The sequence below is a fragment of the Dermacentor andersoni genome, chromosome 1, assembly GCF_023375885.2.
Source record: "Dermacentor andersoni chromosome 1, qqDerAnde1_hic_scaffold, whole genome shotgun sequence".
Lineage (NCBI taxonomy): Eukaryota > Metazoa > Arthropoda > Arachnida > Ixodida > Ixodidae > Dermacentor > Dermacentor andersoni.
The window spans coordinates 259,483,906-259,505,807 of record NC_092814.1 but is presented as its reverse complement, the minus strand read 5'-3'; the positions used below and the strand labels follow the sequence as shown (position 1 = coordinate 259,505,807).

Genomic DNA, 21,902 nt, shown 5'->3' with positions numbered 1-21,902 from the left:
TTCCAATAAAGTGTTGCTTTGTGATATGCTCATTTCATGCACTCTTGGCACAAAAGACCTAGCCTGGCTGATTGTCAAGACGCGCCCGTTTCTTAGCGGGATGCCATTCCCATTTTGGTTGTAAACATCGTTGCTGCATACTAAAGGCGGCATTGCGGATTAATTTCCTGGACATGTGCTTTTTCAGGTCGCTTGGTTGAGGATGCGTCGTCCTCTGTAGGCAACAGTGCTTGGCACTGCGCCAGGAGCTCGGAAGCACTAGACACCGGCGCTTCGACTCATTTGGAAGCCGCGAAAACGAGCTTCAAATTATCGTAAACCTTTCAAGACTACTTCTAGACCAGCTTTTTGATGTCTTGAAAGCGTTTAGAAATCATATATGAAGAGCCCTGGCAAATGGATTATTTGTCTTTCCCAATCTTATTTCAAGACCAGCCTTTCGAATACGTTTTGAAGAGCTGTTCGAGATCGTCTGAAAAAAGTAATTAAGCCACACGTTAGCAGACATATACGACGTTTCAACAACGAAGTTGTTTTACTCGTGTCTTCTTCAGACCGTTTCTTTCGTATCGGATAAACGCTATAAAAACGTTATTGTAGTGACGCGAAGCGTCGGATGATAAGACAAGACTATGCATTGACGGGGAACCATGGAACTGAACTTTATTCTCATGGCAATCGCTTATATACAACTGATATAATTGACAGCGCCCCCTATACACAACACATTCCCCCCTCATAAAAATAAAGAACCCCGCAGGGGCGTCTGCGCAAGCAGGCGTTTGGTGTGTTGCGACACCACGTACCCGAGCACACGAGGGTTGGACCCTCCCGCGTGTAGCCGTGCGCGGCTTAGCCGTGTCTGGGGAAAGGGGGATCCTGGGCGTTGAGCTGATGCTGGGTGTTTGGACCTTTAAGGCCCCCCGGCGGAGGCAACACACCCCTTTGGCCTCTGCTTCGCATAGACGGCACCCCCGGACTGACCCACCCGGGGGAAATCGGTAGTTGCCTTTTCCTGTCTCTCTCTCCCTACAACCTTCGTCTCCTCCTTACTTTCCACCTTTCCTGTCTTCTTCTTATTTCTTTATTACTTCCGACCTTCCTGGCAGCAAGGGTTAACCTTGTGTGAGTAGCCAACCTTGGTTATATCATATTTGGTTATAGCGGTAGCGTACAGCTGGCGCTTGTAGGCCCTGTTTTACAGGCCCTGCAGCGTCCCCTTGTTGGGCTCCATGGTGGGTGGCTGGCGCTACTGCCGAAAAATGCACTCCCACTTATGGCTAGTTCTTTCCCTCCACTATCTGATCGCTCCCTGAAAAGGGGGCGCACCGAAGAAATCTTTGAATTTTTTGGACGCCAAAAAGAAACTTTCCCGCGATTCCATGTAATCCATTCTGAAAAACAAGGAAAACAAGCTCGAACAATCTCACCTTTTGTTGTTTCAAAAACTCTAACTCAGGCATTTGGACCAGGATATAAAGCATCAAAGATGGCTAGCGGTGATCTCCTTTTGGAGCTCCGCGACAAAAAACAACACGAGAAACTGCCTAACCTTCTATCATTTGGAGATGTCCCAGTCACAGTTACCCCGCACCGCACGATGAACACCACCCGTGGTGTAGTTTCAGATGATGACCTGATGGAACTTACGGACGCTGAACTATTAGAAGGCTGGAGCGACCAAAACGTAATCAATGTTAAGAGAATTCTGCTAAGGCGCGATGGAAAAGAGATTAAAACAAAACATCTAATTCTCACCTTTGGTTCAAGTGTGCTCCCTGAGAGTATTGAGACAGGATATGTGAAGCTCCGGGTCAGACCATATGTCCCAAACCCTCTGAGATGTTTTAAATGCCAGCGATTTGGCCACAGCTCATCGAACTGCCGCGGCCGCCAAACCTGTGCAAAATGCAGTGCTCATGAGCACTCCGCTGAATCGTGTGAAAACACTCTCCACTGTGTGAACTGTGATGGGGAGCACGCCGCGTACTCGCGGTCGTGCCCATCTTGGAAAAAAGAGAAAGAGATTGTAACGATCAAAGTAAAAGAAAACATAAGTTTCAAAGAAGCACGCAGGCGGGTATCCTTCCTGCCAAAGCACACCTTTGCCGATGTGGCGCGTCAGGGGGCAGCGCCACAACGGTCTCCGGCGGCTGTCCGACCCACACCCAGTGAGGCGGCAGCGACGCCATCCGCCCCCCCGGCGGCTGCAGCTGACGCTGCTACGCCAACACAGCAGACGGGGCCATCGACCCCGAAGGTGGGCGCAGCCGAGGCTGCCTCAAGCTCCCCGGCCCCTTCAAGCGCTGGCAACAGCCGGCGCAGCCAAATCCCTCAGGGAGCCCCATCGACCTCCGGGCTGGTGGGCGCAGGGGTCTTGCCCTCCAAGGCGGGACTCTCTCGGGAAACATCTCGCTCGCAAGAGCACGTGTCCGGCGCCTCACAAGAGGCAATGGACACTACACCTATTCTCAAGGCGCACCAAGCGCCTAAGGAGCGGCGAGGCTCCCTCGAACGCTCCAGAAAGAGCAGAACCCCCGTTACAGGGCCTCGAAAGAGCCCTGTAACCTAAGGCATCACCTCCCTTTCCGTACACACAGCACTTATTTACATTAAATATGGATACACAAATTATTCAATGGAACATTAGAGGTCTCCTTACAAACCTTGATGATTTGCAAGAACTCATCCACAAACATAATCCAAAAGTGCTGTGTTTACAGGAAACACATTTAAAATCCAGACACACAAACTTTCTCCGTACGTATGTTACGTTTCGCAAAGATCGCGATGATGCCGTCGCATCATCGGGTGGTGTTGCGATTCTCACTCATAAAAATATAGCATGTCAACCTTTACAGCTTCGAACACCCCTTGAAGCAGTGGCGGTGCGAGTTGTTCTGCTAAACAAACTCATCACTATTTGCTCGCTTTATATACCCCCACATTACAAGTTAACTAAACATGAATTTCAGTCCTTTATAGATGAATTGCCAGAACCCTATGTTGTTCTTGGCGACTTCAATGCACACAACTACCTGTGGGGCGACCCTCGTATAGATGCGCGAGGACGTCTTATCGAACAGTTCCTTTTCTCTTCTGGTGCTTGTCTTCTGAATAAGAAGGAAGCGACATACTATTCTCTTGCAAACAGAACATTTTCTTCAATAGATCTTAGCCTAGTCTCCCCGTCACTACTGTCTGAACTTGAATGGGAAGTCAACGACAATCCTTACGGGAGCGACCACTTCCCTATACTACTAAGAACATATAAAGAAAACGAATGTCTACCACAGGCTCCCAGGTGGAAAATCGATACAGCCGACTGGGAGAAATTCCGAACTCTCACCAGGATCTCATGGAATGACATGTCCTCTTTAGAAATTGATGCTGCCGTTCAGTACTTTACAGCCTTCATTATAGATGCCGCATCTAAATGCATATCTGAAGTAAACGGTTTCGCATGCAAACGGCGCGTCCCGTGGTGGAACGACAAATGTAGGACCGCCCGTAAGAAACAAAACAAAGCGTGGGGGTTGCTACGCACCTCTCCCACTGCGGAGAATCTTATTAACTTTAAAAAAGCAAAACTCTTATACAGAGGAGGGGAAAGTCTGGAACAGGGTTAACAGGATAAAAGGACGACAAACTTATTCACTCCCCCTGGTAAACACTCAAGGCGATACCCTGCTTGAACAAGCAGACTCACTTGGGGAGCACTTTCAGAGCGTGTCAAGTTCCACCAATTATTCAAACCCCTTTCTCAAATATAAACAAATAGAAGAATGCAAGCCACTCATAAGAAAGTGTCGGCAGGATGAACCGTACAACCGCCCCTTTACTATTGCAGAGTTGAGAGCTGCCTTGAGCTCATGCAAGAGCTCTGCAGCAGGATCTGACAGAATCATGTACGAAATGCTGAAAAACTTGCACAATGATACGCAAGTGACACTACTTACACTTTTCAACACTCTCTGGGACGCAGGGTACCTTCCGACCGCATGGAAAGAAGCCATTGTGGTCCCTGTTTTAAAACAAGGGAAAGATCCTTCCTCAGTGGCAAGCTACCGCCCGATAGCGCTCACAAGTTGCATGTGTAAGGTATTTGAAAAAATGATAAATCGGCGACTGATCCATTTCCTTGAACAGAACAAAATGCTTGATCCCTATCAGTGTGGCTTCCGAGAAGGGCGCTCCACAACCGACCATCTTGTACGTATTGAAGGAAATATCCGGGACGCATTTATACATAAACAGTTCTTCCTCTCGATATTTCTCGATATGGAAAAGGCCTATGACACGACGTGGCGATACGGGATCTTGCGAGACTTATCGGAAATGGGCATTCATGGTAATATGCTAAACATAATAAAAAACTACTTGTCCAATCGTACCTTCCGGGTGAAAGTCGGCAATGTGCTGTCACGTCCTTTTACACAAAAAACAGGTGTACCCCAGGGAGGCGTGCTCAGTTGCACACTTTTTATTGTTAAAATGACAACGCTTCGTGCTTCCTTACCACCAGCCATTTTGTATTCCGTCTATGTGGATGACATTCAAATAGGCTTCAAATCCTGTAACCTCACAGTATGTGAGAGACAGGTACAGCATGGTTTGAACAAGGTGTCAGGGTGGGCAGAGAAAAATGGTTTTAAAATCAATCCTCAAAAGAGTTCTTGTGTGCTGTTTACAAGGAAGAGAGGCCTTGTTCCGGATCCTTGCTTACAAATGTGTGGACAACAGATACCTGTAAACAAAGAGCACAAATTTCTAGGTGTTATACTTGACAATAGACTCACGTTCGTCCCACACATTAAACACCTCAAACAAAAGTGTCTGAAAACAATGAACCTAATGAAACTTCTATCCCAGACTACGTGGGGTAGTGACAGGAAGTGCCTTATGAATCTGTATAAGAGCCTCATCCGGTCACGATTAGATTATGGTGCCGTGGTATATAACTCTGCCGCCCCAAGCGCGCTAAAGATGCTAGACCCGGTTCACCATCTAGGCATCCGTTTAGCCACGGGCGCCTTCAGAACAAGCCCGATTGAAAGTCTATATGCCGAATCAAATGAATGGTCTCTCCACCTACAGAGATCATACAACAGCTTTACGTATTTCCTTAAAGTACGCTCAGATCCTGAACATCCATGTTTTGATACCGTTACCGATATGACGTGCGCTACACTTTTCAGCAATCGCCCCTCTATAAGACAGCCTTTCTCGCTGCGTGTGAAGGAGCTTAGCAATGAAATGCATGTCCCACTCCTCGAGCATCGCTTAATGCACAAAATCAAGCTCTTACCTCCTTGGGAGTGGCAGGTGATACAATGTGACATATCTTTCATAAAAGTTACAAAGCACGCTCCTGAGGACGAAATCAGAATGCATTTCCTAGAACTTCAGTACAAACACTCCTGCGCAGATTTCTACACAGACGCTTCAAAGTCAAATGCCGGGGTATCCTATGCAGCCGTCGGCCCATCCTTCTCGGAATCCGATGTACTACATCCGGAAACAAGCATCTTTACGGCAGAGGCCTACGCAGTACTCTCTGCCGTGAAGCACATAAGAAGATCAAAACTCTCAAAAGCAGCGATCTATACAGACTCTCTAAGCGTCGTGAAGGCCTTAATGTCACTCTACAAACATGAAAATCCCGTATTCAATGAACTGTATTCGGTATTATGTAAGGCCTACTCATCTAACCAGAATATCATAATATGCTGGGTCCCTGGCCATAGGGGAATCGAAGGTAACGTTCTCGCGGACGAGATGGCCACGTCTATCACATCGCAAGCTGTTAACCCTACCGCTGATGTGCCTGTCACAGACCTGAGGCCTTTCTTACGAAATAAACTGCGAAATCACTGGCAGTGCACGTGGGACGCGCAAACAAATAACAAACTGCACGTCATAAAGCCCCAGTTAGGTTTTTGGCCCTCCCCAACGAAATGTCGGCGAACAGATGTCCTATTCTGTCGCCTCAGAATAGGACACACATTTGGGACACATCATTTTCTACTTACTGGAATTGAACCTCCAACCTGTGGTAGATGCGGTGAGAGGCTGACCGTCCTCCATGTCCTCTTAGAGTGTCGGAAAGCCGAACCTGAAAGAATGAAACATTTTCCGCTTGCATACCGTAATTACATCCCTCTACACCCGGCTATGTTTATTGGTAAGGAACCGCTTTTTAACACCAAGGCAGTCCTCGACTTCTTAAAGGATGTAGTTCTACACGTTATAAGCCCATTAAATTCGTAGAGCATCCTCACTCCAGAGGATGCCGCTGCGATAATTGTTTTGAATAGCACATGCCTCCAGGCCCTTGTGCTTCAAGGGCTCTAAGGAGGTAGTAGTGCTCTAGCATTGCTTATATACTGATATATTTTACCTATCGCATCATTCTTTTTATATGCATCTATATGTTCATAGTACATGTCATACGTCATCGCCATAATTTTATTACACATATTTTACGCACTTTAGAGCGTATATTTTAAGGCCCCTTTACAGCCACGTCACACCAATTTCATAGTAATCATAGTTACACTGCACACCCACTACCACAGACATGGCGCTCTTTGGCCACACCTGGCCCTTGCGCCACAAAACCCCATACATCATCATCATCATCAAAAATAAAGAAAGGAAATAAATCAATCTACTTTCGCGCAATCACTTGTGGGGATGCGCGACTCTCACGCGTCCCCTGATATGTTGTTTTCCCGCACGGCTCGCGTGGCCTGGCGCCCGCGGCGGTCAGAGTGGTTGAGGCGCAGTACGAGAGATGGCGCGAGTGTTGCGCTGCTAACGCCGCCGACAGGCGGGGTTACTTGGTCGCCGAAAGAAAAGGCGCTTGCTCAGGGGGGGTACACTCCCCGGTTCCGGTGGCACAGGAAATTGGCGCCATCTCTGTAATGGGCGACGCAAAAATCCGTTTTCCTTACATGGCCCCGTAGATCGTCGCGCGCACGCGCGACGATCCAGGTGGCCAAGCCCTTCCCCCCGCTCAACTCCTCTCCCTACGCCCTCTCTCGTAATACCCTCTCAACTCCCTCACTTTCGACTGTCTACGCGCCCGCGCCGCCGTGCCATCCCCGCCGGCCCGGCTGCTGCTTAGTCCACTACGTAACGCTTTATTTTTGTTATCTACTGTCATCGAGATGCGTGCGCTGCTGTGCGTTGACCGACGTGGCTAGTTTCGTCAGTTCTGTGGTCCTCGATAGCTGTGTGCTTGTGCTCCGCGATGTTTCACCCGTTTCACGACTCGTACCGCTCGTGCATCGTGCAGTGGTGCACAAATACCTCAAAAACAAGTCCTGCAAGGTTGTTCCGGGTGCCTAAAGACAACAGGTGAGCGCTCAGACCCAAGGACATCAGATAGCGCATGTACACGAACACAGCCCTGTCCATTTGTTTACTCCATGAGGCTCCGGACGTCGTTGCGCCTTGATTGTGCTACACTTGCCTCTTCCCGGTAGAGAAAGCTGACAAACAGATGTTCCTCCTCATTGTCACCTGGTCTGTGACTTTTGTTTTTCTGTGCCAAGTCTCATTCTGCAACTTCAGTAACTTGCGCAGCTTTCCATACAGCCCTCAGTGCTTTTTCTGTGTATCACGTTCTACAAACCAACTAACAGCTGATAAATTAATGTTAGTGTTTGTGTACTATCTCAGTACCCCCCGATGGGAAAACCGCGCGAACAACCTTTATGTGTAGGCATGATACGCTTTTTTTTCCTCTGGAAAGCATGAGCATTGCAAGTGTCCTACATGCAGATTTTTGCAGTTCGTGTTTATTATACAAGGGAGAGCCCAGTAGGTACGACTTAGTGCCTTAAGTGACGTAATTTTATTGCTAAGCATTGCATTCGGGTAGAAGAAAAGTCGTGTTGGCTTGTTTTACCTGGTCTTTGATTGAGGAATAAGCCTTTCTGCGAATGTTTTCTCTGTGCTGCTGCAAAAGCTGACTATCTTCTGTTCCCCTTGCCACCGTTACTCAAGTTGTGGCCAAGTGCAAAATAATGTGATTGACTCATAGCACGGAACCCTGGCAAATACCATTTTCGAGAACATCCTATGGGGAGCAAATGCTACGCTGTTCTCTTCCTATGCTAATAAATTATCTACACAAACAGACATTAACGATAAAAAATAGTAATAGAACAAGGCTCCGCAACTTTTTTGTACATGTCGAATAACAACTTTATAAGAAAATGTAAAATTCACTTATATGTTGATAAGATTGTTTTCTTATCATTTGTACGCCTGTGCTATTGTAAACTAGTTATTATCTTGTTATGTATAATTGATTCTATTGTTTAACTGTCTACTTGTCACCTTCGCTGTGCCTTGTAAAAGGGGGCCCGAACCCCCGTCAAGTGGACTAGCTTCCACTTTTTGTTCGGGCCTCCTTCCAAAGTTCTTTGGAAAAATAAACATGATTTTGATTGTTGATTTTGATAATGTGTGTTTCAGTTTTTAGTACAATGTTATTTTTTTCTGCCATGTTCTTTTCAATTTGTTCAGCAGTAATCAACATGTCAGGCATTTCATATACTTTCGTGCAGATTTATAAGTAAGTTTTCTTTTGGTATGGCTCTCAATCAAGCAATGTTAGCATTTTATTCTATCTTTCAGGTATTTTGCGTGTCATTGTTTTTGCCATTACTAGTGAGTTTTCCCTTTTTATAGTTGTCATGACTATGTGATACACGTCGTCCAATTTTGTGCAATATCTTAGTGCACATATCAGGAGCTCGTCTACATTTAGGTCTTGAGGACGTTATATAAATATCTTGTTTTTATATGTGTGTACATGAAATGGCCTTCGCGTTTTCTAGCACTTTCTTTTGTTATTTCACCATCTGTGAACTTTTGTCTTTAGTACTCTTGTATATGTCATGCACCTCTCACTTTTGCTCATTTTTTGAGCGTGTATCACACCACGTTGTAAGAAAAATCTCTTTTCGGAAACGAAGTCAATAAAGCGAGACTAAACATCTGTTGTGTTGGAAGTGGAATTTTTTTTTATGTCCCGGCACATGCTGGTATAGTATAAGTATGGGCAAGACTGCGTGCGTGCCAACGCATAGCCCACGGCGCACCACGCGCCAGCTCGCAAGCAATGCCAATGCGCGGGGTAGCGCGCGCATTGTTTGCGAGCTGGCGCGTGGCGAGCGGTAACAAGCGCGCTATAAAAAAGAAGAAAAAACGCGCCGCTTACGGGTAAAAACAAAAAAAAGTGAGCGGCGCGCGCGGCATGGGGGAAAGGGGGAAAGGGAGTGGAGCGGGACGGCATAATAAAAACAAAAAGGAAAGAAAAACGTTTGGGAGAGGAGGTGCCCCGCGGCTGCTGTTGCTGTTGCCATGACAACGTAAACAATCATGTGCGCCGCCATTTTGCTTAATGCGTCGCCCATTGGTTAGGGCCGTAACTGAAGAAGACCTTGGCGCTAGCGTCGAAAGAGCGTCTGCTCGAAAACGGCCAATGGGATGTATACGAAGTGTCCCCCCCCCCTGGCTTGCTCTCTTTGGTTCGGGACACCAAGCAGTACGGACGTGCCGCGCGTGCGCCGATCCATGCTTCTGCGAGACCGTCTCGCGTGGCCGCCTTGGAACGCGCCACCGTTCGCGTGACCGTACATGCGAACGACCAGGCGTTGGGATCCAGCATGGGGCGAACATATTCGCTCGCTATCCGGTCGCGGTGAGTCGGACTTCGATTTGTCGCGCGCCCATCGGCATGTTTTGGGGATAGAAACTCGTTTAGCAGGCATTGATCTATGAAAGGTGCAATAAATGCCCTTGTGATTGTTTGCACTACTGTGTTGTCGTTCATTTGTCCCAAGAGCACGGAGGAGAACCCCACATCTGGCGCCCAACGTGGGGCTCTTGGGGCATTGGACGATAGATTTAACAGTTTTGCTTCGTTCGAGACCTTTGTTTGAACCGAAGCGTAGGGCTAGCGCGGATTTTGATCGCTAGCGTTGGCGGCGTGCTTTCTTGAGCGAGGCGACGGTGGCTGTAGTGTGTTTGAACTTGTCAACATGCTAAGCCTTTTCGCAAGTGTTTTTTAATGACATTCGTCGGTACGAGAGCCACGTGGTCTGCATCCTGGGAGAGCGAGGCTTAGCGCCCGCGGAGCATTGCCAAGCCTGAAGCGAGTGAGTACGGAAGCCTCGTGGGTGGTCCGAATTTCTTATGTAAATAGCTTCTTCTATCTCTTTGATTGGGATGAAGTCGCGGCTCTGGGAGCCGGGTGGCCGCGGGCCACGGGTGCCACTACGGGCTGACTGGCATTGCGGCCTGGCACCGGGCGCTCCGACACCGTCTGGGACGGTGGGCGCCGTCAACTCGGATGCTGTGTGCACCGAGCAGAGTAGGACCACCTTACAGAGCTGATGTCTCCTCGCGGCTGCCTGTTGTGCGCTCATTTTGTGTGTTGTTTTTGGATGCCGGTTGTTGTCATGGTAGCGACGCTTTAGGCCTAAGGCTTTACGAAGCTGCCTGTCGCACGTGGAGGGACACAACCTGGTAGACCGTGGCGTTGAGGCGTTGCAATTTGCTTCCATCATTCTATTTAGCCTCGCACGAATTGAAATTACTCGTTCGACTCAAAGAAGCGAGCTCCGTTCACGTCAACTTAGCATCTGAGTAGCTGCCCGATCTTTTGCTAGCCGAGTTGAACATCGTACCACGTGGACGATGCGCATGCAGAATTCCTCTCCCTTGCACTACTGTAGTGTTTGCCGAGTGTGTTGAGTGTACGCAGCGTCATGGGAGTCACCCCTGGTTTGCCGTCACCTGCACATCGTCTGCGCTGCTGCCCCGGACTACGATCGAGCCACCCCGGGCGATGGTGATGCTGTGGCCAGTTCGACGCAGCGTCTTCGGCGGCCTCCTGTATCCAGCTCACAACCCTCGGCGGCGGACAAAAGAGCCGGCGGTCACCGACAGCTACGGCGGCTCTTGCAAGCAGGGCGCGAGCGACGCTTGCTCGTACCGACTGCTGCGTCGTCGTTTCCGGTGGCCTGGAATCGTGCCGTCGAGTCTGCAAAGCTGCTGCTGTGACCGGCGGACGCCAGCGGTGTACACAGGGACAATGTCGGCTCGCATGTTATGGACAGCGTGTGGGCATTTCCTCGGCGCGGCCAATGTTGCATGTACTACCTTGTTCGCGAAGCACGCGTTGATGTTAGAGCGTGTGACATGTCTCGCCGGAATATGTAGTGATTTAAGGTTGGGGGGATGCGCGACTCTCACGCGTCCCCTGATATGTTGTTTTCCCGCACGGCTCGCGTGGCCTGGCGCCCGCGGCGGTCGGAGTGGTTGAGGCGCAGTACGAGAGATGGCGCGAGTGTTGCGCTGCTAACGCCGCCGACAGGCGGGGTTACTTGGTAGCCGAAAGACAAGGCGCTTGCTCTCTTTGGTTCGGGACAGCAAGCAGTACGGACGTGCCGCGCGTGCGCCGATGCATGCTTCTGCGAGACCGTATCGCGTGGCCGCCTTGGAACGCGCCACCGTTCGCGTGACCGTACATGCGAACGACCAGGCGTTGGGATCCAGCATGGGGCGAACATATTCGCTCGCTATCCGGTCGCGGTGAGTCGGACTTCTAGATTTGTCGCGCGCCCGGTCATCGGCATGTTTTGGGGATAGCAACTCGGCTAGCAGGCATTGATCTATGAAAGGTGCAATAAATGCCCTTGTGATTGTTTGCACTACTATGTTGTTCCTTTGTCCCAAGAGCACGGAGGAGAACCCCACACACTTTACATCACATGACACGAACAACATTCTTACAGTGAGGTAAGCTCGTAGTCTTGATATCGCGCTGGCACTCTTCTTGTTCGTTCCGGCCTGGTGCGAGGTGGTGCTGTCGCTGTGGCCAACTGCGACCGAGAATTGTCCTGCTGATCGGGAATCTCTAGTATAGACTCCGTTACTGTGGGCTGTGCACCGTCAGAATGGTTAGCGCTTCCCTGGATGTCTACCGGGGAAGCGCCTATAGTAAGTGGGACGACCGCGCCAAGCTTACTAATGTGATATTTTACTTGACGGACCTGGAAAACCTATGGTTTCGCAATCATAAATCAGATCTTACCACCTGGTCGGCTTTCACGACAACTTTGACAGAGGTCTTTGGCCGTCCCGCCGTGAGCCGGCTTCGTGCTGAGCAGATCTTGCGCGGTTGACTCAACGCAAAGAAGAGAACTTCACAGTAACAATGAAGGCGTGCTCTCGCTCTGCAAACGCATCAACTCATCTAAGGTAGCAGGAAGGAAGGAAGGAAAGAGAAAAGCAGAAGGCAGGGAGGTTAACCATAATAACATTCGGTTGGCTACCCTGCACCAGGGGAATGGGAAAAGGGAAAACAAAGACGATAGGGAGAGAGAGGAGGGAAGAAAAGATCAAGCATGTCATGAACGGCATCGATGACCATGCCTTCCAGATGTTTGTCGCCAAGAATCCCCGGTCGATTGCCGAGGTCATACAGCTCTGTCAGCAGTACGACGAGCTGCGCAACAGCGTGCTTCAACACGTTGTGCTGCTCAGCAAGACACTGCTGATCTATCTCCCTTGGATTTAAGCCGCGACGCTGCTGACATTTCGGCTTTAATTTGATTTCATTTATTTATTTTCACCTTAAGGGCCAGGAGGCATACATAAGGGAGGGCTTTAATCTTTGTGACAATGTTAGAACAAATGTACAGAACGGTAAAGAAACAACAATAAACAAAAACAAGCCGGGAACAATTGGGAAAAAAAGGGGAACATCGTGTTGGAGTAAGGGTGGGTAGGATCGGTAATTAAGCAATGTGGTTATTTAATATGTCGTGGAACGTTTTATGGTCAGTGCATGACACGGTATCTTCTGGGAAATGGTTCCAATGGGTTTTTGCGTCAGGAAAGAATGAAGTGTTCATGGCAGATGATCGCGTGTTATTGTGTGCTATGGGACGACTGTGGCTTAAGCGAGAGGATGTACGTAAGGGTGGATTTAACGGGAAATGCCTGGAGTGTGGATGGCAGTAAAATGTGTGAAGCAAGCAGAGACCAGAGATGATCCGGAAGGAAACAAGTGATGGTAGTTCAAGTGTACGTTTTAGTGCGGTTATGCTGGTTTCACGAGAGTAAATGGAAGTTATAAACCCAGCAGCGCGATTCTGTATTGCTTCTATGTCATAGGTAAGATATGATTGGGAAGGGTGCCAGATAGATGATGCATATTCTAACTGCGGACGTACGAATATTAGATATGCTAGCTTTTTTATGTCTGGTGATGCGGCTTTCAGGTTTCGTTTTAAATATCCATGGGTACGTGAAGCATTACGACAGATGGTGTCAGTATAAGTTAACCATGATAATGTCGATGTCATGTGAACGCCGAGGCATTTTTAAGACGGGGCATGATTGATAGGAGCTGAATTTATTGTGCAGGTGTGACTGGTTAAGCTGTGCCCACGAAACACGGAAGCAGCTATTTGATGTCTAAAATATGTCTTAAACGGCTAAGTCAAAAGTCTAGTAGCTGTCTTGATCAAGACATTTTGTAGGCATGGACGTACTTCAGTAAGCCCTGCTAACGTTACGCTAAAAGTTGGCTAATGGACAGCTTGACAAGGACAACTGAAGACTTTTATTAAACATTCCCTCAAGTTTCTAAGGCAGCTGTTACAGTAACACAAGGTTTGCCCACAGTTACAACTTATTTTAAACGAGGCACGGACATCAGAAAAAAAGTTTATATTGTCGAATAGATTGATGCACAGGTAGTTTTTCCTGATGTGAACCATGAGAATAGTGTAGTGCAGCCTCATTGGTCGATTAGTGCTTTTTACTTAGAGCAATCAATTGAGTGGCGCCTGTCAGAATTATTTTGCAAATGAAAGAAGATCTGTATTGTATGCTCATATGCCAATGCTCGCCCATTGACCTAAACAAGAACGCCTCTGCATGAACATGTCATTATTGACAAAACTTCACCCTGCTGGGTCTCCACCGAATTGAAATATTTTCTAGCAGGGAAACATTTTGTCAGTGATGCTGCAGTTCAGGCAAGAATTACATCCTGGTTTCAGCTACAGGGAGCAGGATAGCCTGACACCAGTATACGAAACAGAACGCTGTGCTGAAATGAACGGTTAAGAAATAAAGGATAGTTCACATCTGGAAAAACACTCTGCGGACCACTCTAACTGGCAATATAAATATATATTTTTTTATGTCCATGCCTCATTTAAAAGTAAATTGCAACTTACTCTCTGGGTGCCCCTTGTAAGGTTACGCCACATGCTTGCACAGCATCATGCAGAAATAATGACCAGTTCTTCGGAATACCACCTATTAGTGAATTCCTTGCACGTTACCGGAACTGAAAGATAAATTATAATATAATATGCATAATATGCTGTTCTTTAATACACTGTACTAAGAGTTTTTCATGCATAAAACATAATTGCAAGCGAAAATCCAGCAAGACATCTACTTCACACCATGTCACATAGTCACACTTTATTACGTAATAAATTAGAGCAGATGCAGAAAGTGTAATTAACAAGAGTGACAAATAGCAGCAAAGGTGATCATGCGTGAATCCTGAAGATGATTGCCACCACTGCCAGAGCATGCCAGCCTTCGTAAGAGAGCACTGGCTACCCACAAAAGCTTGCTGTCACAGGCCACGCGTGAAGTTTTCTTGTGTCTCGACACAACAGTTCTTGTAGACATAGGCAAGCCTGCGCAGAAAGGGGAAAAAGGTGAGGGAGGAAATGGGAATGTTCAAATTGGAACTTCAATTAGCAATATGTGCTAAGTAAAAAGCTTAGCTCACATTAAAAATAAATTTAAGCACTCCTTTCTCTTAAATTACGGGTATATTAAGGTATGTATGTGATGATGTTTAAAATCACTAGTATATTTCTTGGCATGTCGTTATTAAATTACAAAGCAGAGTCAGACAAAGCCAGCCTTCAAATTAATATATGGTGTTTTGTGGCTAAAAAGCACTTATCAACTTGTCAAACAAGTCTAAAAAGCTTCCTGCAAAATTTAATCAGTTTAAAACAGTAATCCACTCTGCAGGTAAATTATGTACTAACTTAATTAAAAAGTTAAATAGCGCTTTATACTGTTAAACCAAAAGTAAGTCTAGCATTTTGCACTGTCTAGGTGTTGCCTATTTTTCAAACTTAAAGGGACACTAAAGTGAAAAATGATTTTTTCTGCATCAGTAAATTACCGTTCTGCAACACCAAAAACACCCCTCTTACAACGATAAGACGTTTGGTAAGCCACAAAAATCGCAAGAACGAAATACGGGTGGCGACGCCTACTTAAGTTCCCGCACCTGGGGGCTGTGACGTCTTGGATTTTGATGGCATCTTCTAGGGCCTACTAATTGTATATAGCGGTACAGATTGTCTACATTGTGTTCTAAAGGAGCAAAATATTAAACATGGCAAGTTTCGGGAACCTTTATTCAGCCAACGTGGCCCAAATGCGAAAACATGCTTTGGAATCTCTGACGTCACGCTGACGTACCGGCGCTGAGGTTTCGGCGCGAAATTTAAATACCGATACTTGGATCTTCATTTTCTCATCTAATAATCAAACTATTCTTTTGAAATGACTGCCTGCAGGGTTCTCAAACAATGCTTCATTAGTCTAAACTGAATTATTGTTTCGCTGTAGTGTCCCTTTAAACATGAGAGTACAGGGTAAGCAGGTAGCATGGAAATTAGCACTGGCGATAAAGTAGTGTCCCCAAGCAACACTTCTAGGCTGGATCAATCACTTTTATTGATATATTTTCATGTGACCCTAATTGGCTTAGGGCAATACCTCACAGCAATTACGCATCATCTTGGATGATACGTCATAAAAATTGAAAATATCTCATGATGTGATCAAACGATAGCATTGGCATTGTCTTGGAAGTGTTAACAAGCTTGTCACGCAAGAAAGTGCAAATTGATTTGTATAGGTAGCAAATTCATAAGTGCATCTATAGCCTCAGATAATTCTGAGCATCTGCGTTGACTTGCAATTGAGAAGCCACTGCACACAAAAAGAGGTATTCAAGTAATGGTCCATGTTGAATAATTGCCCACCTAGTGAAAGGTCAAATGTGGCAGCCTAATGTGCCAGGGCAAATAAATTGCTAAATTCTGATAACACCTCCATTGATATTATTGAAATAGATGACAGAAAACAGCACAGGTAAAGCTATAGTTACGACAAAATTTTAAAAGCTCCTCTGCAAACTGCTGGAGCCCTCAGCTTCACGCCTGTTCTACATGCACATATGTTGCAGCACAATCTCTATTTCAGACGCAGGCGCCTCCACACATCATTTTGCGATCTCCTCACAAGAAGGTGAAAGAACAGTCTGCACAAGCTACCTGATGTGATTCATTTGGTAAGCGCCAGCCAAGTGCTGATGGTGGCAGAGCCAAATTGAAGTTCGGTCGTGTATGGAAGCCTCGGGCCATGTTTTATCAATTGTAGCGGCAAAGCATACCTTTTGCAGCATATACATAAATCTTAAAGTAGACTGCTTGCTGATGCTGTACAGTAAATTCCTGTAAAGAAACTAAATCACACAGAAAACATTGAGAATACAGAACTAATCATATACTGGCTTGAATACATTTGTGCATTAGGGAAGCAAAGTGTAATGTACACTGCTGTAGCAAATTTTACTCATGTGTGGAAAACGTAAATGATGACACAACAGAGCTAATTTGTGAGCTCTTACTCACAAATAGCACTGACTACCTACACTTAAATTTTGTAAGGCTGGGAAAACTAATTAATAGTAGAACTGTGTATGTACACTGGCACTGAGAAATTGGTTATAATAGTCGCAGCTTATAAGATACCAGTGCAAAAAAAATGCCCGTTTGTGAGACACCAACTAGCTATTTTACCACGAGGCGCTCCCTGGCCTTAACCCATATACAAAGCACTGGGAGGACCACAAAGGGTACAGTACATTGCATTACAGTGATCATGATGAGGTCCCGTAATCCAGATAGCGCCAAGGGACAAGGAGGATGCCCAGCAGTCTATAGAGTGAAAAGAACAAAATAAAAGAGCATCAAGTTAGTTGAAAAATAGATTTGCAATTACAAATGAGATGACCCACAGTCATTCATTAATAAATTCCAAGCAGTCCTGATTGCACTCCCGCATAAAGCACCTACTAGGCTAAAACTTTTGCTGCTTATTTAGAACAAAACACCAGTGAAATTTTTACATCAGCAGGCGATTGCATTTGGAATTGTATAGACGAAGTAAACATTGCAGTTATATTTTTGTTTTGCTATAAAGTGGGAACGCTACAAGCTGCATAGTCACTGGCGCGCGCACGCAACGTTGTAATCCATGCAAGAACAAAAGGACACAAAATAGGGCGAGTTCAGTCTCGTCCAGGATTACAACCAGCGCGTCCTCTTAGAATGCACTCCTTTCGGTTGATTCGTGCAACGTTAACCACAAAGATTAACAAGCAGAACCCTCGTATAAAAGTAAAGATGACGAAAATCGGCTGGGCAGAAGAGCCCATCCATCAAGAATTGTAGCGGGTAACACCTAAAATATTCACATTGTTGACGAAAAACGCAGTCTAAAATATTTCACTTACCGGAAAAGGTGTTATCCGAACGTGCGACGTACAAAGACGCACCAAGAAGAACGAAGGCGGCGAACGCATATCCCGCCATTGTGGTAGTAAGCCGTCGGCGAAAACACGCAATACAGCCGATGTCACGAAGCACTGATGCAAAACACACGGCAAACAGCATCAGCACAGCTAAATGACTCCAGTTAATATCTAGTATAAATGTAGAGAACGGCTTAGAATGACGCACAACTGGCATAACGAACCCACGACCGGGACATTGCGGGCGGCAGTGGCCGTTTTTTCAAACTTCCTGCCTCTCAGTGTTTCCAGCACGGAATGAAATGGCTGAGAAATTTGGAGCGTGTCTACTTGACTGCCGCCGAAGAGATCGCAGCGCGGTGGCACTGTGACACCGCTGTGGTCACTGCGACACCGGCGTTTCGCTCCTGCTGCTGTCAGTACCTGTTGCACGAGCATATAGAATGGTTTCCAGGCGTCGTGTGCGCGCACCGTATGGAAAACAATAACACGCCCTTCGGTGTTGAAGTTCTGGTGTGAAATTATTTCACATTAAAGCCAACTCATTATGTTGTTTCCTACCAGTTTGATTTGTATGTGGCGTCTTTAATTCGTTAACGCCGACGGCCAACGGTAAGCGAACTTTTAACACGCCGTTTGGCATTTCATGCACTTTTAGACAAAACGACCTAAAAAAGTTCTTGAGTTAGACGTTCTGAATATGTTTACCAAAATAGACTCTGGGACACCAGTAGGGGGTTTTACCACAGATAGAATATATATATGCATATTCCAGGTGCTGAGGTTATTTTTAGAAGAAATTATATTTTCAGTCTTATATACACCAAGACGTCTATAGCCATTTTTTGCTGTTTCTAGGGGTTTTTAAGAGGTTCTATTATTGGTGGGGTGGTTGCGGGTGAATGACAGAGCTTTGCACTTAGTAAGGTTTAGCGGCATGAACCATTTCTCGCACTATACTGCGATGAAATCGAGAACCTATTGTGCGGTGATGTCATTCGAGCCTTTGATAGGGGAATATAGGACGCAGTCGTTCGCAAAACGGCGGAATTTATTCTTAATGTGAGCAGATAAGTCATTGTTGTAGATGAGGAAAAGTAGAGGCGATAAACCAGCACCTTGTGGAACACCCGATGTTACGCTGCTAAGGGACGAATTATGGTTATTCGCAAAGGTAAACTGTGTGCGCCCTTTACGAAGTGTTCAAGCCAGGTAAACCTATTTGGGATTGCATTAGATGCGAGTTCTTGAAGTAGGTAATTCTGGGAAACGCGGTAGAATGCTTTCGAGTACCAAGAAAACGGCATCAACCTGCAAATGAAGGTCCATGAATTGCAGAATGTCATGGGTGAACTCGGCGAGTTGGGTCTCGCATGAAAATAGTTTTCTGAAGCCGTGCTGGTGAGGGTAAAAGAAGGTGATAGATTCCAGGTGAGCCATTAGGTTGGATGAAATTATATGTTCAAGAAGTTTGGAAGGAATGCTGGTCAGAGAAATTGGGCGACAATTTATAGCGCGGAAGCGGTCGCCAGTCTTGAAGATTGGTATGACATCGGCCTTTTTCCAGTCGCCGGGCAAGTTCTCAGTCTTTAAGGATTGCGTAAATATTAGGTGTAGTACCTGTTTAGAAATATTACTGGTGTTAACAAGTATTTTGGCGTTAATGCCATCACACCCAGCTGAGGTGGTTAGTTTTAGTGAAAAAATGAGGCTGCATATGCCATCAGGGTTGATCTTGATGTCTGGCATTAATCTTAGTGGTGGTATTGGTTCAATGGGAACGTCATTAGTGTTGGAGAAAACTGAGGTGAAGTAGTCGTTAAGAGCTGACGCGCATTTATCAGAGTTAATGAGATTACCATCCGAATCTGTTAGTTCAATCTGTCTAGTATGTGTCTTTACTGAAAGCGCCAGAATTTATTGGGGTTTGATCGTAGAACCGTCAGAAGGTCATGATTAAGGTGGTAGGCCACACAAAAAAGTCAACTATTTTGCACGAGATCAATTTTTTGCTTTTGATGGTTTCTGTATGCCCGAACATTCAAGCATATGCAGCAACAAAACCTATTCTCCTATCATCATTACTTCCGGAGTTACGGTACGTTTTCCATACCACGCCCTCGTTTTCCAAAACCGAAACCAAAACCACATTGCATGGGTTCAGAAAGTAAGTGTTTTTTCGTCTATATTATTATTATTATTCAAAGTTTAATTGATGTCGTAAAACATAGTTTTGCGTTTGTAATTATGTTTAACTCTAGAAACGGCCACAGGGGGGGCGAACGATACTCCTCGCATTAAAGTCCCTCAATAATTTTAAAGCCCCGAAAGGCTTTGATCCAGCCGACGACGCCAGCGATAAGCTGATCGGTGACATGTGACCTTGCTCCGCCCCTTTGCCGCCATGAAAGTTCCTGCGCGCTGGGCGAAGTGCGGGCGTTTCGCCTGTTGTGCTATGCACATTGCTGCGATAATTTCGTTCCGGGAGGGCCGAAATGCCTTGTTACTGTGCGGTTAGGTGCAGAAACCGGACGAAGGATGGCAAGAAGTTAGTTTGCATCCCACGCGGCAACCAGAACCTAGCCAAAAGAAAAGTATGGTTGCACAGAATTGGGGGGGGGGGGGGGGGGGGAACGGAATGACTGAACCGTCGGTAACTGCACGACTATCCGAGGCAAGTAACATACAACGATACAAAGGTGCGATAGAAAGTATACACGTGCGTGTGTCGAGCTGTGATAGTATTTCACTCGTGTGCATGGATGTTGATGGCCGAAGTTTGTGGAGGAAGGAGGAGGAATGAACGTTTATTGTAAGAAACAGCGAGAAAGTGTCCTTGCTTCGCCCTAGGTGGGCGGCTCTCTTAGTCCAGAAAGCCGTTGGCTAATGCTGCAGCCCGGGCCCGGTCCACCAGACTTTGCTGATCTTCCAGGCTCTGTGCCTTTAACATTGCCTCCCACGTTTCTTCGATCGCTTGTAGCGGTTCTGAGGCATCATCTTCACTGTTTTTCTCGCGGTGCGGGCACACCAACACCATGTGTGGGAGCGTGTCTGGTACGTCACATACCGGCATAGGTATGAGAATTTGGTGGGGTGCATTCGGTGCATGATAATTCCATGTACATACGTATTTGTTTGTAGTCTGCGGAGGGCGGTGGCTTCTTCCTTGCTTAATTTTGGATGAGGTGGAGGATATTGTCTTCTTTCCAGTCGGTAATGTTGCAATATTACGGCGTAGTTGATGGGAATGTCCTCCACCCTCGTCGCTTTCCGGAGACCGTGCGGCAGGAAATCCCGGCTGGTATGCTCTCGGGCGACAGCATGTGCTGCATCGTTTCCTGCCAGGTGTTCGTGGCCTGGGGTCCATGCGACGTAGGTGTCGGGTAGTTCTTGGCGTCTTGTTATTTCTTTGAGAATCTTTACTGCTGCGGCAGAAATTCGGCCTTTTCGTAAGTTTCTACATGCCGTTTGCGAGTCGCTCAAGATGATTGCTGTGTCTTTGCATGTGGCGATGCCGAGGACGATGGCCACTTCCTCCGCCGTTTCTGGATTTCTGGCCGGTATGGTGGCAGCGATTAGCTCCTTCCCTTGGTTGTTGGTCACGGTAATTGCGTATGCTCTTCTACCTGGGTATTTTGCCGCATCTGTATATCTCGTGTTGGGGGTCTTTGAGTATTTCTTGCTAAGCGCTCTAACTCTTGCTTGTCTTCTGTCTTTGTGGTATGTTGCATGCATGTTGCGAGGTATTGGAGCGACTGAGATAGAGTCACGAAGAAGTGGCGGCAATCGGGCTTTCGCGTCTGAGTCTGCTATGAAGCTTTCGCAGTATGCGAGCTTGCGAAGTACTGCTCTGCCTGTTTGAGTCAGCTTAAGGCGTTCCAGCTGGCTGGCTCTGTGCGCTTCGCTCATTTCTTCCCAGGTGTAATGGAGGCCAAGTTTGAGGAGTGCCGTGGTTGAGGTCGTACTGGGGAGTCCTAGTGCGCTCTTGATTGCTTTTCTGATGATGATGTTGAGTTTTTCAATTTCAGCTTTCTTGAGGAGTAGATACGGGGTGCCATATGTGATCCGGCTTATAAGGAGTGCTTGGATTAATTGGACGGTTTCTTGTTCTTTCAGTCCTCTTCTTTGGGTGGTTATACGCCGAATGAGATGGGTTACTTGTGTTAGGGTCTTCTGAAGCTTCGGAAGTGTAGCTGCCCCAGAACCGTCTTTATGTATTCTGAGG

General features: G+C 46.7%; 1 long non-coding RNA gene across 1 annotated transcript; it reads right to left on the bottom strand.

The window, feature by feature from the left end:
• Positions 1 to 14,511: 14,511 nt before the first annotated feature.
• On the bottom strand, positions 14,512 to 17,530 carry LOC129381123 (uncharacterized). Its single transcript, XR_008609357.1, has 2 exons — positions 16,416 to 17,530; positions 14,512 to 14,750 (listed from the first exon to the last, which is right to left on the bottom strand). It is a non-coding gene; the product is annotated as an uncharacterized lncRNA (long non-coding RNA).
• Between the last annotated feature and the right edge of the window lie 4,372 nt (positions 17,531 to 21,902).